Raw genomic sequence first — 18,250 nt, forward strand, 5'->3', positions numbered from 1 at the left:
ATAAGAGTCAAGCTAAATGACATTGGGTTCTTTTTGAATTTAGATCTCGCAGTAGACCTATAATGACAGAAATAGATGCTGCAACTCGGAGCGTGGATGTGAAAGACATAAAGTTCGTCATCAATTATGATTTTCCTGAATCATGTGAAGACTATGTACAACGGATTGGATGAACAAGACAAGCTACTGCAAAGGCTATAGTCTATACTTTCTTTCCAACAACAAAACGACAGCAAAGACCACATCGCCATCGACATTCAGGTCATGTCGGGGACGACATGAACGCGAAAGGGGGGAATGTTGACCGCTGGGTCAACAACACAACATAGCTCAAGTTTCATACCAAAGTCTTATCTTTTGCGAGTTATGAAATGCTGCGGATTATGGCTATAAACGTCATTTGTAATGAGTAGTTATTCTAGTTTCAGAAGCCGGGGTGCAATGGAACTTCCAGATTGTAAATACAAAGCCATTTGACCCTTTCAACCCCATTTTTGGTTAAACCTAAGGTAGCCATAGTATATAAGGTACCTAGGTCATTTTGTAAAAAGACTTTTATTATAATCAAACTTAGCGCTGTCGTCTACTGTGTGTGAGAGAGAAAGAGATTGAGTGTGAGCTTCATCCTCCCGCTACGCTCGGCTTTCTCAACACATTGGAGATCCGACTGCACCATTGCGGTAGGCTCGAGGAGAGCTACGCGACAACGCCAAGCATTCCACGTGAGGCGAAGCGCACACGCCGACGCATCTACGAGCTATTTGTGGCCGTAAGTGTATCAAACGATGTCTGTTTTCTGCATGCTAGTAGTCTATAGAATCGTGGCGACATAAGCTACGTATAGGTACTCATAAATTTCAGTTTCGGGCACTTTCCAAATTCGGCTCTGTCATCCTACGCGTTTTCCGCAGATGGGTTTAGAGTGAGGGTTTTGAGTGTAGAAGCTTAGGGACAGGTGTATCCTAGTGAGGGGATGGTGTTCCTTAAGTTTCGTACGAATCTGGCATGATTAGGTGAGTTACCTTCCGTATGTGTGTATGTGGCTAGGTGGTGTAGTTGAGGGCAGTGAGGTTCTTGATTGTGGTTTAGTTGGCCTTCCAGAGTGTTGTATGTGTAGGATGGTCTCAGCTTGACAAGCTAAAGAGATTTCCTCCGTGTGCCTATCGTGTCATCCGTGTCCTCGATTGACATTATGTTGATCTAGGTAGTGTTTTCATGCACTTCATGGGTGTGTGAGTAGCTTCCCGTCCAACATTGGCGCCGATTACTATTTTTTGAGGTCACTACCGAGCGAATAAAGCAAAGCAAACTCTTTCCTATGCACCTATTTGCTCGGTAGTGACCTAAGAAAATATAAGTCATGTTTGTTATTACTATTTTCTGAGATCACTACCGAGCAAATAAGGCAAAACAAACTCTTTCCTATGCACCTATTTGCTCGGTAGTGACCTAGGAAAATATAAGTCATGTCTGCTATTACTATTTTCTGAGATCACTACCGAGCGAATAAGGCAAAACAAACTCTTTCCTATGCACCTATTCGCTCGGTAGTGACCTCAGAAAATATAAATCATGCCTGCTATTACTATTTTCAGAGGTCACTACCGAGTGAATAAGGTAAGACAACTCTTTCCTATGCACCTATTCGCTTGGTACTGACCTTTTCTGAAATCTGAAGTCCCTTGTGATGACAAATGAATTGTCTTTTGGTGTTATGCTATTTGTAGAGATGCGTCGTGTAAAGGCCTGCACTAGGAGGGCAACAGGTGAGTCTTTGAATGCTCAAGCAAGGAGACGCCGATATGAGGCGCACAGAGGTGTATTGCAAGAGCTTCGCAAGATAGAACGACACATTCAACCTGCTATTCCTCGTCTCCCTTTCCAGAGAGTAGTGCGGGAGATTTGTGAGCAGTGGAGAGTCAGCATGCGATGGGCCAGTAGTGCACTACTCTACCTTCAAGAAATTGCTAAAGACTACCTTGTGGAATTATTTAGCGATGGATATATCCTGGCTACCCGTGCACACTGCGTCACTATCATGCTGCAGGATTTTGATACTCTTCGTAGGCTGCGTTTTTGCTATAATGGGCTGCTTCAGCCAGTGCCTATCCGGGATAGTAGAACCATGGATATTCTCAACATCTCCCCTCTCCATCCTCGTGCACGACAGATAGAGCCGTCTAGGGCTGAAACAAACAATAGAAGGACGCGATCACGGGTCGAGAGAAACGACACAGATGGGCAGGTTGAGATAGTCACAGAGGGGCATGAGCAAGCGAGAGTGGACCCCGAGGCAGTCATGGAAGAAAAAGAGACAGTTATCAAGGAGCCAGCTAGACACCAAAATGAGCAAGTCATGGAGGATCCGCAACTAGTAAGGGATGATGAGGGACAAAGGGTGGAGCCTGAGGCATCTATGGAGCAACCAATTTTGAAGGAAAATGATCCGGAGCCTGAGGAGCCTGAGGCTGTTAGGGAGGAGCCTGAGTTAGCCAGGGAGCCAGCTCAAGAAAGGCAAGGGCAAGGCTTTGCATCACAAGGGCCATCCAACGTATCGGATGAGTCAATTATTTTAGAGAAAATCAATGAAGAGAATGAAGAGGAGTTGAGAATTTTGTTGAGCTCAGCGCCTCTGCATGCGTAGATACAACTTCCTCTGCAAGGTCAGAGGAGGCGTGCATTTTCAACCTCGATAATCTAGACTTCTGGTGCATGTGCAGTTTCACTAACTCGCTTGCAACAAATGAGGTCGTCAATGTTTCTTTGTGGTAATTCTCATGCTCATTAAATGGGTCTCTACCGAGACATGGGTCAATACCAAGCGAGACAGTGGCTTATGAAATTGGATAGTGGTACTACTCGCTCGGTATTGACCCATGTCTTTGCGGCAGTCGCCAAGTTTTTCTTTACATTGGCTCACTACCTTAAAGACATGGGTCAATACCAAGCGAGTCAGTGGCTTATGGAATTGGAATCCGCCACTAACTCGCTCGGTATTGACGCATGTCTTTGTGGCAGTCGTCATGTTTTTCTTTATAATGGCTCATTTCCGTTAAGACATGGGTCAATACCAAGCAATTCAGTGGCGGATGGAATACGATAGCTTCCCCACTCGCTCGGTATTGGCTTACTTGGTGTTCAAGTCTAATCTCTGCCCGTTGTTCATGTTAGCCACGCTGTCTCGCTTCTGCCCCCTGAGGTTCAAGAGAAAGCATACGTAATAGATCCGCTGATATCGCCTTATCTGCAGAACAACTCAGTTTCCTTTTTGAGTCTGATGAACTGGTTTAGCAGAGTCAACTTTGATCTAGCGCGCTTTCTGGTCACTGCGTATAATCAATCGTGAGTATTTTCTTGCCTTGTTAAAAACATCTTGCATTGAGAATCTCTCCTGTCTGATGTTATTTGACATGGAAGCTAAGATTGTTTACTACGCAAACTCCGGGCAAAGCAAGGCGTTTCACGGTCGTGTAAAAAGGTAAGGTCCATTTGGGTACATTTGGAAAGCAGTGTCTCTTTGTAATGTTTTGTTGACTCAAGCTGTGGTTGTGTATGCAGTGCCGTGAAAAAACTTGTATGCTGTGTAGAGTATCTTTTGTTAGAACATGATCTAGGAAATGTAGTCCGGCACGAACGGGTAACCGTGCCCACGCAGACTAATGACTATAGCTGTGGCTGGCAAACCTGTTTGAATGCCCTGTTGCTCATCAGTCAAATTATGGATATACCGAACGTAAGTAATCTGCTATTTTATTGTTTGCTGCAACGTATGTATGAAGAAACAAATGTATGTATCACGCTTCTACAGGAACTTCGATTACATAAATACACCAACAATGATGTGCGACATTTTTCTGTGATGGCCATCCAACATATTATGACGCACAAGAGAGGAAGCGGCGAGAGCTGAGGAGTTCGAAGAGGCTCGCATTAACGAAATGACACAACTCCACAATCAGACTCAAGAAGAAGTTCGAAATATGCAAGAAGCAATAAATCAATATTATGCGGACGCTGTAGAAGTAGAGGAATGGGCTACACATCGACAACAAGAGCAAGAATAGTGGGAAGCTTCATAGGTGCAAGAAGCATGGGAAGCCATGGAAGAGGCCCGGGTGAAAGCATGTATAGGTGGCCTGGAAATTAATATCAAGGACATTGCTTTTTGGCGCTTAAAAGTGGGTGTTTTAAAAGTGCTTCAAATCTCAAAAAGAATATCACTCTCCTAAGGTACGTCATCTAAGTCTCCTAACATACCACAGTTAAAATGAGACTAAATGTAATTTACTGCTGAACGTTGGGTTATTGTCCGCCGCTTCTTTCCCGCTACAACCTGTCTGAGCTTTCTTTGTCTTTGAGATCTCTCTTGGAGCTCTATCTAGCTCCTCTCTGTCTCTCTCTCACAGAGCTCTTGCTGAGCTTTTTGTATCGCTCAGCCCCCCCCCTCTCTCTCTCGCTTTCTCTCTCTAAGCATGGCTCCTCTTGTGTCTGATCTCGCTCTCATCTCTCTCTCTCTCTTAGCACTCTTTCTCTCTCTCTCACGAACTCTATCTCTATAGGTTCCTCTTCTACTTGATGATTCTTGAGGTATGTAAACACTTATTATGCTTTGTTAGTATCTTGCTAATTAGTGCAAGAAGTGCCATGTATTAATTAAAAGTATAGCGTGTAGTTATGATTTGTATTGTATTTCTTGTAGAGAAATCCTTTGAAAGTACTGCAACAATGGAGCACAGTGAAGAACTGTCTATCAGATCATCGTCATTGAGTAGAGAAGCTCAACTTCAGCGCAGTAAATTAATGAGGGAATATTGGGCTGCTAAGAAACGAAAGCAACGTAAGGCAACGGTCAACTTTGTGACGGAAAGCAATATAGGGGAGATGGATGAAAGAAAGAAACGAAGGATATGTCAATCTATGGTACAACACTTTGATACATTAACCGTGGGAATGGATGCAAGTGGTAGGAACGAAATCTTTGATGAACTTCTTCAAGATCCTTGCTTCCTTACTATGCAGAGTAAATCCAAAGAGTTGGAAGCAATTATGCTGAGAAACATCCGCAACACTTTGAATCATGTGAATGTCCCAAGATCTTCAGACGAGTTTTTTGTGAAGAAATCAGCAACAATGATGATGTTGGTGAATGGTGGAAACAAGGAGCAAAACACTGACATGAGCATACCGCAAGCTGCCAAGCTTATGGGGATCCACAAAAGAAACTTATATTCAGCCAAACATCACTTAATAGTGTCAAGTGAATTCGATGGTTCGTTCCCTACATCTGCGTGTCATAGAGATGATGCACGGAGAACTCACATCACTCAAACTGTTAAAGACACAGTCTTTCAATTTTGGACGGATGAGACAAGGGTGTCCCCCCCATCACTCAAACTGTTAAAGACATAGTCTTTCAATTTTGGACGGATGAGACGAGGGTGTCCCCCAACAAGAAAGATGTTTGCAGTAAGAGACTAGCTATATGTTCATATGTAAAGCATCCAATCCACCTTCTTGAGGAGCCTCAGGTAATTGATATATTTTTTTAGCACTTTTTATTGGTGCTACAACTCATATTCCTGCACAACATTATGTTTCTATACCACTTTTTATTGGTGCTACAACTCATTACTGCCACAACAATATGTTTCTATACTTCTTTTTATTAGTGCTACAACTTGTTTTGGTGTTTTGCACCACTTTCTAGTGGTGCTGCAACATTAAAAAGTGGTGAAACATTACTATACTAGTCTCTAATTGTATCTGAACCACTTCTAAAATTTGATCAATAGTTCTAAATGTTTTTGAAGCACTTTTACTTGTGTTTCCACACCACTTTTTAGTGTGTTTGAACTAGTTTTTAATGTTTTGCAGCAGGTTTTAATGTTTAAGAAACAGTTTTTACTAGAAATGCACCAACGCTTCACCGTAAACCCTACAAAGTGGTGTACACCCACTAAAAAGTCTTGTTTACCCAATGCTAACAGACGTGTTTTACAAACTCGTAGGGGTGTTACAGGTGCAAACGTTTTTGGTGGTGCATCTCACTTTTTCCAAGTGATGTAGCAGTTTTAGTCATGGTGCAACAGTTGTAGTAGTGCCATAGACTTTTTACTGCTGCTGCATGAATGGTGCCCACCACCTTATGATGGTAACCAAAACCATATTAGTGGAGTTTGAACACATTTTTTTAGTAAACACTTACAAGTGTTGTCACACCACAATGAAGCTGTGCACACAACACTTACATGTATAAAAACCACTTTCACGTGGTGTCTGGCCGCATTCAAGTGGTGAGAAGCCACTTTCATGTGCTAAGTCACTACGTCAGTCCATCACTCCATGCAAGTGGTGAGGCACCACTCCCAAGTGGTGTGACACCACTTTCAAGTAGTAACTAAAACCTTATCATTGCAATCAAGCGGAAAGTTCCTGCTTTCAAGTGGCCAGACACCGCATTCAAGTGACAAGAAAACGCGTTAAAGTGGTGACTGCCCACTTTGAACTAGTTTCTCACCACTCTCAAGTGGTGAGACACCACTTTCATGTGCAAAGTACAACGTTAGTCATCACTCCATGCAAGTGGTGAGACACCACTCCCAAGTGGTGAGAAACCACTTTCAAGTGGCCAAACACCGCATTCCAATGACTTGAATCCGATTTCAAGTGGTGACTGCCCACTTTGAACTAGTTTCTCACCATTCTCAAGTGGTGAGATAACACTTTCAAGTGATAGCTTAAACCTGGTCACTGCAATCAAGCGGCAAGCTCCCACTTTCAAGTGGCCAAACACCGCATTCAAGTGACCAGAATCAGCATTCAAGTGGTGACTGCCCACATTGAAGTAGTTTCTCACTAATTTCAAGTGGTCATCAAGTGGTGAGACACCACTTTCATGTACTAAGTCACTACATCAGTCATCACTCCATGCAAGTGATGAGGCACCACTTCCAAGTGGCAAGACACCACTTTCAAGTGGTAGCTAAAACCTTGTCACTGCAATCAAGCGGCAAGTTCCCGCTTTCAAGTGGCCAGAAACCGCATTCAAGTGACCAGAATCCGCGTTAAAGTGGTGACTGTCCACTTTGAAGTATTTGCTCACCACTCTCAAGTGGTCATGAAGCACTTTTCACAAGAGCTCCTCCACTTCCAAGTTGTGTTGGACCACTATGTAGTTCTGATGCTGGTCTGTCGCCTAGTATTTTGTCCCTCCTAGCTACTTTTTAAGTGCTAGATTTTAATTGGTGACTGGCCACTTTGAACTAGTCGCTCACCACTCTAAAGTGGTCATCAAACACTTTTCACAAGAGCTCCTCCACTTTCAAGTTGTGTTGGACTACTATCTAGTGCTAATGCTGGTTTGTCGCCTAGTATTTTGTCCCCCCCAGCTACTTTTTAAGTTCTAGTTCTGAACTTCCCCAGAACTTTCATGTCCTTACTCACCACTTTTTAATCGTTGCCCACTTCAAGCAGTGCACACCATTTTTTAATGGCGGTTCATCATCGTCAAAGTGGTTTGAATTCACTTTTAAGTCGTGCCAAACCACTTTTTAGTTATGTTGAATGCGGTTTCTCACCACTATTAAGTTGTCCTCACACAACCTCTTAATATTCTACCTTTTTGTATGGTTACTAGTTTCTACACTAATTTATATTTGTGGTGCATTATTTTCACAGGTAAAACAATACTATTGAATGTATCATAACTAGTTTTTAGTGGTGCACACCAGTTTTTAGTGATATAGAATCACTTTTTAATGTTTTGAAACAATTTAACCAGTTTTGAATGCTAAGTTTATTTTTAACATTTGTATACATGTATATTGCAGGTGGAGCTTTATTTAAGATTCAAGACAAAGTATGTAGATATTCAGATTTCGCAACGTTGCTTCGAGTCTATGAAACTGTTCTTTGTACGAAAATTGAGGGATCGCTACACCTGCTGTTGTATTGTGCATGTACAAATGATTTTCCTTAAAGAGGCAATAAATCACATGCGGACTCGAAGTTTTGATCTTCATGGTTCTTGCTGCATGTGTAGCTGCCCTATATGCGTTCATCATGATGAAGTTGTCAACCATGGATGTCTTGCATACAAAAATGCAAGTATGAGTACCACTTCACTGCTGGAGTCTATACTCTGCCCTATACTTGCAGAACATAGTTTCCATAGCTACCAATGCTTGATGGGAACATGCAATGCATGCGGTGTAGGTAATATTCAGATCTGTCCAAGAGAAGAAGTTGAGCAGAGTAAGCAAGTATCTGTGAAGTTTTTTGAAAATATAGTGGGTGCTACTGGATTAAACAATGAAGCTAGAAAGAGAACTGTGAAAAACATTGTCCACAAGAAAATGCTGCCTAGAGAACTTTTGCGAGTGTACCAAGACCACTTGAAGAAGTATGTCACTCACAATTTTATATTCAAGTGGCAAGCACAATAGTTCAAGGACTGCATTTCTTTGTTTCCAGATGATGTGGTTGTCTCCGTCGTTGACTTTGCAAAGAACTACTCCTTCAAGGAGCAAAATGAGATCCAATCAATGCATTGGTACACTAAGCAGGTCACTATCTTTGTCCTGATTACTTATTTCTGCATCGCATCAGGTGCAATAAAGAAGACCATGCACTTTTTTGTCTCAGATGATAAACAACATGACACCTTATTTGTGCAACATGCTTTTCTCTTACATGCTCAATGGTTGAGAGATCAAGGGCTAAGCTTTAAAAAGCATTGGGTTTGGTCGGATGGCGCAGCTTCACAATTTAAAGCAAAGCGACCGTTTTACTTTGTTGCTAGATATTGGAGCCTTACTAGCATGGAAATGAATTGGAATTTTTTTTGCTCAGGACATGGAAAGGGGGAACATGATGGGGCTGGGGCTGTCATTAAAAGGGCTCTAACTCATGAGCAATTGAAGAAAAATAGCGTGCGGTTGACTTGTGCAGTTGAAGTTGTCTCTTTTTTGAGAATGCATCTTAGTACTGGAGCAACTACTATGTATGACAAGCAAAAGAGGGAGGTCAGTAGGGTGTTCTGGGAGGTCAAGCTAGGCAATGTTCAACAATCCCATCAATGGGACTGCAAACCATTGAAGGGCTCAAGAGCAATGCACTGTGTGAATGGGTATTCTGAGAACAACACTTGTGCATTGCGATCAAAACGGTTGTCATGCTTTTGTTTTCCTTGCAGGCTTGGCCATTGGAGAAAGTGTATGAACAGATGACATGTGGAGACGTGGAAATATCACACTTTGGATCCACTTGCTAATGATTCCCAGTCATACGGAGACAATGAGGAGTTCCATGGTGCCACGTATGCAGGTCATTATGACTCCTTAAGCGATGCTCTCACACCTGGAGACAATTTTGATGTCACTTCTGAAGAGAATGATGAGGAGGCTGTTGACTTCTACATTTTGAAGTGTGTAGTAGCTAAGGGCCTAACAACTAACGAGTAAATTGATGCATGGGGCAACAAGATAGAGAAGCATACTTATATGGTCACGGGCCATTGGTATAAATCCCTACAAGAAAACTTGTATGAGTTGTGGGATAACAAGCCAGTAGTTTTCATATATTCCCACTTGATAAGGGCAATAAAGTTCCCTATGGAGCCTGTAGTGCTCGATGGCATAGGAGAAGTGTTCGAACTTTCCAATGAAAACCATGAGGCAATATACAATAGCATGCCCTTTGAATTGTAATAGATTGAACATAATGGAATTGTTGTAAACCTACGATGGAATTGACATGTTGGTTTTTGAGAATGCTTCACCACTCCCCCCCCTCCCCCCCCAAACATCACCACTAAAAAGTGTTGCAGTTTCAGAAAAACTCAATAAAAATTTACCACTTTTTAGTGGTACTAAAGTGGTTTAGCACCACTAAAAAGTGGTTTAGCCCCACTAAAAAGTGGTTAAGAATGCTTCACCACTCCCCCCAAACATCACCATTAAATGGTGTTGCAGTTCCAGAAAAACTGTTGCAATAACATAATAAAAATTTAACCACGTTTTAGGGGTTTAGCACCACTAAAAAGTGATTCTGAGACATTCAGAAGTGTAGAGACATGTATAGTGCAGAGACAGTAAAGTGCCAGAACTTCTGTATATTACAAAAAGTATATTACAACAATTATCCAGAAACGTCTACATATCCACCAAGAATGTACAATATATAACGTTTCTGGCACTTCTGGATGTACAATCTCATTCATCTCCATTTATAACAAAGTGCTCAAAGACTAGACTCGAAAGTTCATCTTTGGGATTTCTGATGGGGTTTGCCTTTGTATACTCCAGGGTATTGGGGGTTAATGCCCATCTGCGCAGCCATGGCAACAGTGTGCGCGTGAGGTAATCAGGGTCTTGTTCTTCATCAAGAGGATCAAATGTGGGTGGACATATACAGTTGTCCCAGACATTGCGCAATTTTTTATATCTGGAGTCATCTACCAACAATGTTCGAGAGGAGTCGTATTCTGGAAACTTGTTCCAAACATGGTAAAGGGGCTTGAAAGACACAGGTTCACCTGCAAGGTCTCTTGGAGCTCCAGCAATCTCTTCAAAATATGACCACTTTTCACATTGCCAGTTTGAGAAGAGATCCCTAAAGTAATAAGTCCTATGTTCCCATATGTCTGGCCAACATGTACTGAGGATATGCTCAATGTTAGCAGCAGTACAAGTGCTCCAAATCATTGCATCTGCTATTTGCCTCAAATCCCAAACAAATTGCTCAACATCTCTACGGTAGTAGATCCACAACTTCTCATCCACTCTTTTTAGTTTAACTCTGTCGGAAGCTGGACGTGGAGGGTGTTTAAGTTGTCCAGTCTTTGGATCATGTTTGGTTACATCTCGTTTCACGAATAGTCCATTGAGATCAAGGATGATGATATTTTTGATCTTGCAAAAATTCAAAACAAGATATCCCCATCTAGGGCAGTTTGGCAAAATCTCCTCAATTTCGGGGCAAACTGCTGGTTCCTGGTCTTCCTCTACTTTATCTGGTGTTACATGTGCATCTTGCTCTGCATCCTGCTTAGCTGCTATGTCTTCAACCTTCTCATCTGGTTCTTGAACATCTCCAATCCAGCTAAGTTCTGCCATAGACAAGTACCATGCCTTAAAAACCTCAATCAGGCTGACATATTAACCTTTTCAAAATACACTTGAAAAGTATACCTTCCAGGCTATTGATTTCCATTTCATTAATTCCTTGAACTTCTATGGCAACAATCCACTTGGCAGGAGATACTGGAGAGAAAAAATAAGCTCTACTTGAAGATGCTCATGATGATGTCGGAAAGAACAATACGAGTACAATAAATAGAGAGTCAATGAACAATATGAGTAGAATAAATAGACAATCAATGAGAAATAAACAACTAGTGAACTAAAAATAAAGCTATCGTTTCATTATCATCAAAATGAGGGTACAAAGACAAAATTACAAAGAGGCTACGAAGCACAAAAGGTTAATAGGGGCTACAGAAGTTTCTTGCGGGACTTTGGTTTGGGAGGTTTAAGGTTGGGTGCTTGGAGGTTAGTCTTTTTCCGAGCAGATGAAGGCTCCTTGGATTTTTTACCTCCTGGAGTAGGCTCTGGAGGCTCGGATGCAACCTTAGCTTTTTTCTTTGGTGTGGCGCGCTCTTCAGTGTTGCTCCTCTTTTTCCTATGCCCCAAAATCTCTGCACAAACCTCTGAAATAAGAAGTTCTAAGTCCTCATCAAACAAGTTCACTATTGTATCCTTTTCAATTGGCTTCTCAGATGATTTTTCAGCGTCCTCTACGTCCTTGTTCATTGCAGGTTCTGGCTTTAGAGGCACCTCGGCTGACTCCTTGGATGCGTCACCTTGAGCTCCCACTACATCTGCTCTTTTTTCAGCCCTTTTTTCTTCCTTTTGTTGGTCCGGAGTGTCTTCACTGTATAAGCATGTTAACTTGTCATGCTTTTGGTGTCCCGAACAATGCTAGTAAGAGGTGCTTGTTAGCATCTATTCAAAACCAAAGAGCAAGTGAAGTTTGAAATTTTAATAACCATAAGATATATTATTTGTTCCCTGCCATATGGGGTGTGGACTCTGTTTTTGGTTACGACGACAACATGGGGTGTGGCCTCTGTTCTCTTTCTCTCTATCTCTCTCTCTCTCTCTGCGGCATAGACTCCCTCTCTGTCTCACTCTCATACCAGTTTACAACTTGCCCTGTTCCTACTCCCTCCTTCCCTCCCTCCCTCCCTCCCTCTCTCTCTCTCTCTCTCTCTCTCTCTCTCTCTCTCTCTCTCTCTCTCTCTCACACACACACATTGCTTCTTGCCTCGAAGTTGAGTTGTCAAAGCTTAGCAGACTTGCATATATGGAAAACCAGCAGACAACATTATTGCCACTAGAAATGGAGGCAGAAGGGAGCCATTACAGAAGGGATCCATTATAGGAAATGAATCACAACTACCAGCATCCAGCTCTTTCTATTATCAGGAAATATGAGACAGAAAGAAAGCGTAAACAGCGAGAGCACTGACAGATGACAACTAAACGAGGACATCATGCCGTCGACCATGAGGAGAAAAGGAAAATCTCCTTCGAGATTGTGAAAGCTTTCAAGAGCAGGACTGAAGGTCTCAACAAAGAAGCAAAGTGCAAAATCTGGAATCTTGTTGCTCAACATCCGCTTGTTTGGGCAATCCGTGATCAGTCTTTAGAGGAGGAGGCTGCTGTGCAAAGTGCAATTGTCTCCAATGTCCGCAACACACTAGCTATCGTCAAGCAGCCAGCTTCTAACGACGAGCTGTTTTTGAAGAATGCAGCATTGCAGATGATGATAAATTCAAAGGAAAACATGCCTACTGCCAAATTCTCCAGGGTCCTAAAAGTCAACTGTCGTAGCTTGTTCAAAGCAAAATCATGGCAGGTGAAGTCTGGTGTCAATGCTCGACTGTTTTCATTGGCTGAATGTCACAAGAAACACCGTCATAGCCCTATCACATATGAAATTAAGGAATTGGTCTACACATTTTGGACAGAGGAGACTCGTGTTTCACCCAACAAGAAGAATGTTTGTCGAAAGAGAGTGGGAAGGAAAATCTACATAAAACACCCTATGCACCTCCTGGATGAGTCTCAGGTGATCAATGACATACTTGTGCCATAACTTATGCATTCTAGCATGCTAGTAATCTACCTATCATACAGAGCATGCTAGTTATCACAATATGTTATGCTATGTATGCCGTGCTAGTTAGCATAGTCTCACTCCTAGTATGCTGGGTATGCTATTTAGCATGATAAGTATGATGTCTAGCACAATATGTAAGCTACTATAACACCCTTTATGCTAGTTAGCATACCTATTATGCTAACTAGCATGCTCTGTATGTTCTTTGACACAATGAGTATGCTAGCTACCTTTCGTAGTATGCTAACTAGCATAATGGGTAAGCTGGTTTATGGTATATGCTAGTTAGCATTCCTGTATGGTGGGTATGGTGTTCAACATAAATCTTCTGCTAGTTAGCATGCCTAGTGATCTTGAGGACTACGCTGGATAGCACAATATGTATGCTACCTTAACACTTTTTATGCTAGTGTGCTGGCTATGATATTCAACATAACAAGTGTGCTGGCTAACACAATATGTATGCTAGTTAGCATACCTTCTATTCTTCTTAGCACACTTTGTGTGGTTAACCATGACTCATATGTTAAACTACACACTGATTTTGCTTGTTATCACAGCTAGTATGCTAGTTAGCATACTCAGCTGTGCTAACTAGCAATATAGCATGCTAGTAAGCATACTCAGCTAGCTAACTAGCATGCTGAGTATGATAGTTAGCACAGCTAAGAATGCTAAGTAGCATAACGGGTAAGCTGGTTTATGCTAGTATGCTAGTTAGCATATTCAGCTATGCTAACTAGCATACTCAACATGCTAGTTATCATACTCAGCATGCTAACTAGCATGCTCATGAGTATGCTAGTTAGCACAGCTGAGAATTCTAAGTAGCATAACGGGTAAGCTGATTTATGCTAGTTAGCATTCGTAGTGTGCTGGCTATGCTGTTCAACATAATAAGTGTGCTGGTTAGCACAATATGTATGCTAGTTAGCATACCTTCTATTCTTCTTAGCACACATTCATGTGGTTAACAATGACTCATATGCTAAATTACACACTGATTATGCTTGTAAGCACAGCTAGTATACTAGTTAGCATATTTAGCTATGCTAACTAGAATACTCAGCATGCTACCTAGCATGCTGATGAGTATACTTAGCATGCTAACTAGCATGCTGATGAGTATGCCTCGTATACTAAACTACACACTAATTGTGCTTGTTAGCACAGCTAGTATGCTAGTTAGCATACTCAGCATGCTAACTAGCATGCTGATGAGTATGCTAATGAGTATGCTAGTTAGCACAACTAGTATGCTAACTCAGCATGCTAGTTAGCATACTCAGTATGCTGATGAGTATACTCAGCATGCTGATGAGTATGCCTCGTATGCTACACTACACATTGATTGTGCTTGTTAGCACAGCTAGTATTCTAGTTAGCATATTTAGCTATGCTTGTTAGCATTCTCAGCATGCTAACTAGCATGCTTAGTATACAATGTTATACCCAGTTACATGCATGTTAGGACCATACAATGTGTTGTTTAACACACCAATTTGTTTCTATGGTGGATGTATTAAGTAGCAATGCGTATAGTCCTGTTTGGATTATTTCTCCTAGTAAACATACTGATCAAATATGGAAATTGCAGGTTGAGCTCTTTCAAAGATTCAAACAAAAACATCCAGATTGAAAGATTGGCATGAGGATGTTTGAGATGTTAAATCCATTCTTTTGCAGGAGGCTGAAGGATAGGTACACATGCTGTTGCGAATACCATGTGCATATGACCTTTTTGAAAGACGCACTAAGCCACATGCGCTCTCGTGCTTTGGGGCTGCATGATACATGTTGCAACTGTGTATGCAATATCTGTGCTACAGGCAAGAACATTAGCAGCGGCTGCCTGGCTTCACATCACACATTCAAAGGTGTCACACAGATGTGGGAGTCCGTTCTCTGTCCAAAGCCAGCAGATGCAGTTTTCCATAGAAGGGAATGCCTAATGGGAGACTGTAAGATATGTGGAGTAAAGAAGTTAGAATTATGCTGCTTAGAAAGAGCAAAGCCAGGTAAGAATATTAATGTGAAAGTATTTGCGTATGTAGAAGCAAAAGACAGGAATGGAAACAGTAAAAAAAGAAAAGATCTTTTGCATAAAGAAATGCAGTGCTGGGAGTTTCTTCGACTGTTGCAGACCAAGTTGAAGCTCTTCATCACTCATAACTATGTGGCACGATGGCAAGGACAACAATTTAAGGATTGTATACTTCGCTTTTCGGATGATGTCATTGTCTCAGTTGTTGAATTTGCTGAAAATTACGCCTTCAAGGAGCAAAATGAGATTCAGTCAATGCATTGGCACTCTAGTCAAGTAACTATTTTTGTACACATAACGTACTACCGCAAGGCAGGGGAGGTAGTCAAAACAATCCACTTCTTCATATCAAATGATAGGGTCCATGACACACTGTTTGTGCAACATTGCTTCATGCTACACCGTGGTTACAACAAGAGGGTGTCACTTGTAAACAACATTGGGTGTGGTCAGATGGTGCGGCCTCGCAATTCAAGGGAGCCAAGCCTTTCTGTTTTGTTGCAAGATATGGTGGACTCACAGGGATTGGGATGAGTTGGTTCTTCTTTGGATCAGGGCATGGCAAGGGCGAGTATGATGGTGCATGAGCAGTTGTGAAGAGAACCTTGACCCATGAACAACTAAAACCTAATGGAGCTATATTGCAGTGTGCAGTAGATGTGGTTGCTTATTGCCAGGCCAACCTATCGCATGGAGCACCTGCATCATATCCTTCAAAAGAAAGGGAATGTGCTCGTGTGTTCTGGGAGGTTAAAGAGGGAGATGTTAACAGGGAAGTTAAGTGGAATTGTGCCACTGTGGCAAAAACTCGCTCTTTGCATGCTATTCGTGGTCACAACCCGCAAGATCCAACTGCCCTTGCAACAAGAAAGTTGGCATGCTTCTGTGATGCATGCATGAATGGAAGGTGGAATCGATGCATCAATAAAGCTCACGTGGAGGCTTGGGATTATCAGATTCTACAACCATTACTTGAGCAAACAGATGAAGTTTCGACAGAGGAAGTCGTTGGCTATGATGACTTCACATACGAAGGTCATCATGATGTGTTGAGTGGTGCTCTATGTTCTGGAGACACATTTGCTGTAAATCCAGATGCTTTAACCAACGCCGAAGATGTGGATTTCTATCTGGTCAAGTGTGTTGCAGAAAAGGAGAAGGTGGAGAAGGGGTACATTGATGAATGGAGCAATGTAATTGACAGAGGCTCATATGTTGTGCAAGGACTGCATTACAAGCAATTGGATGCATAATCCTTCAAGCTAGACCACAAGCAGCCTATCGTCCACCTACTTTCACATATGGTGCGATGTATCAAAATACCCATGGAGCACGTCCCAAGGAGAAGGCAGGTGTACACAATCACTCCAGAAAGCTATGAAGCAATCTGTAATAGCATGCCCTTCAGCTTTTAAGTTGTATCCACTGGATTTTCTATATACCACTTTGTTGTAAGGGTATGCAGTTTTATTATAAAGTTGGTCAGCATGCTAACTATCAAACTATTTACATTAATTGCCAGCATGCTAACTCAAACTGTTTACATCTTGTGTCAGCATGCTAACTATCAAACTGTTTACATTAATTGCAAGCATCAAATTATTTACATAGGGTTCAATTTTACAATGACAGTCACTGTCCCAAAAACCCTTAAGGCCTCCTCGGAGGGCGCTTGTAGTGATCGGGTTGTCCTCGCTGTTTGTCTTCTTCCTGGTTCCTCTTTTCTTTTCTCTCTGCTTCCTCCTCTGCTTCTAGGTTGGCACTATGCTGCTCACTTTCTCTTCTTTCCCTCTCCAGCTTTTCTTTCTCTCTTTCTGCTTCTAGGTCAGCTTCCCGCTGTTTGCAACGAATTTCTTCCAGTCTTTTAGCCTCTCTATCCCTCTTTTGAATGTCAAGCAAACTTTTGACAACTGCATCAGAAAACTCATCTGAGCTTGTCTCAAACACATTATCAGCAACATATGCTTTCCGATCATCCGTTTGCAGCCAAAGAAAAAGCCAGGACTTCAAAGTTTCTATAAGGAACTTTTCCCTCTGCTCAGCACTCTGGTGCTCTAGACTGGGAGTAACAAGCCAAGTTTGTGGTGGGTTCTGAAACACTTTGTAGAAGCTATTATCGATTATAAGTGTGTTTTGGGCATTGTACCCTGATGTGTGTTTCCAGAACAAGGATAAGTCTTTCATCAACACAGGTTTTCTCTGGATCTTCCAGGATTGCTTTGTACAATGCGCTTGAGCAAAAAACCCAGTAATCTTTGGCACCTGCTCTTTAAAAATAGTACGGCAAATACTCATGACTTTAATATGGAGGCTTGTGCTCCATATAAACACATTAAAGAACTGCAAGCACCAGTCCAAAAAAAAAAGGCTGTCCTTCCGACAGAACACCTGCTTATCAAGTACATCGTATTTCAACATTTCATTTGCATATGCTGGGAACGAGGCTCTACCATTGCCACCAAAAGACCGTTCAGGTCCAGCACCAGAGCCCTTTTTTCATCACATAAACGCTTAGACACCCATATTAGGTCTGGTAGAGGATACCATTCAACAAAAATAACCGGCCCACTTGGGTGCACATAGTTTAGGCGTTCAATAATACTACGGGCAAGCTGTGAATATCGTTCAAGGTGTTTTTCAATCTCCATTTTTTGTCTCCTTAACTTCCTGGCTTTGTGGAGTTGCCATCTCCGTAATTTCTGCCATTGCATGGCCGCAGTTGCATCAGGCATGATGATTAATGCCTGTTTCTCTTCCTCTGCAGGGAAACCGCGATACGAAATGAACAAGTTTAAAAAAGAAAAACCGCAAAAATTACAATGAACTATTACAATGAAATGCTGCTCAAATTTATATTGCACAAAAATACATTTTCATTGGAAAACAAAATGCATGTCAGTTACAATACGCATTTGGGTTTCAAAATGGTCTAGCATATACACTGAAGGGCACAACCGGGTAGGGAGCAATAAGTCTTAACACAATTTTTTGCAAGCTCTTGAGCGGGTGGCTTTATTTTCACCT

The sequence above is a fragment of the Adiantum capillus-veneris genome, chromosome 15 (genome assembly GCF_014529385.1).
Source record: "Adiantum capillus-veneris isolate H3 chromosome 15, ASM1452938v2, whole genome shotgun sequence".
In the NCBI taxonomy this organism is placed as follows: domain Eukaryota; kingdom Viridiplantae; phylum Streptophyta; class Polypodiopsida; order Polypodiales; family Pteridaceae; genus Adiantum; species Adiantum capillus-veneris.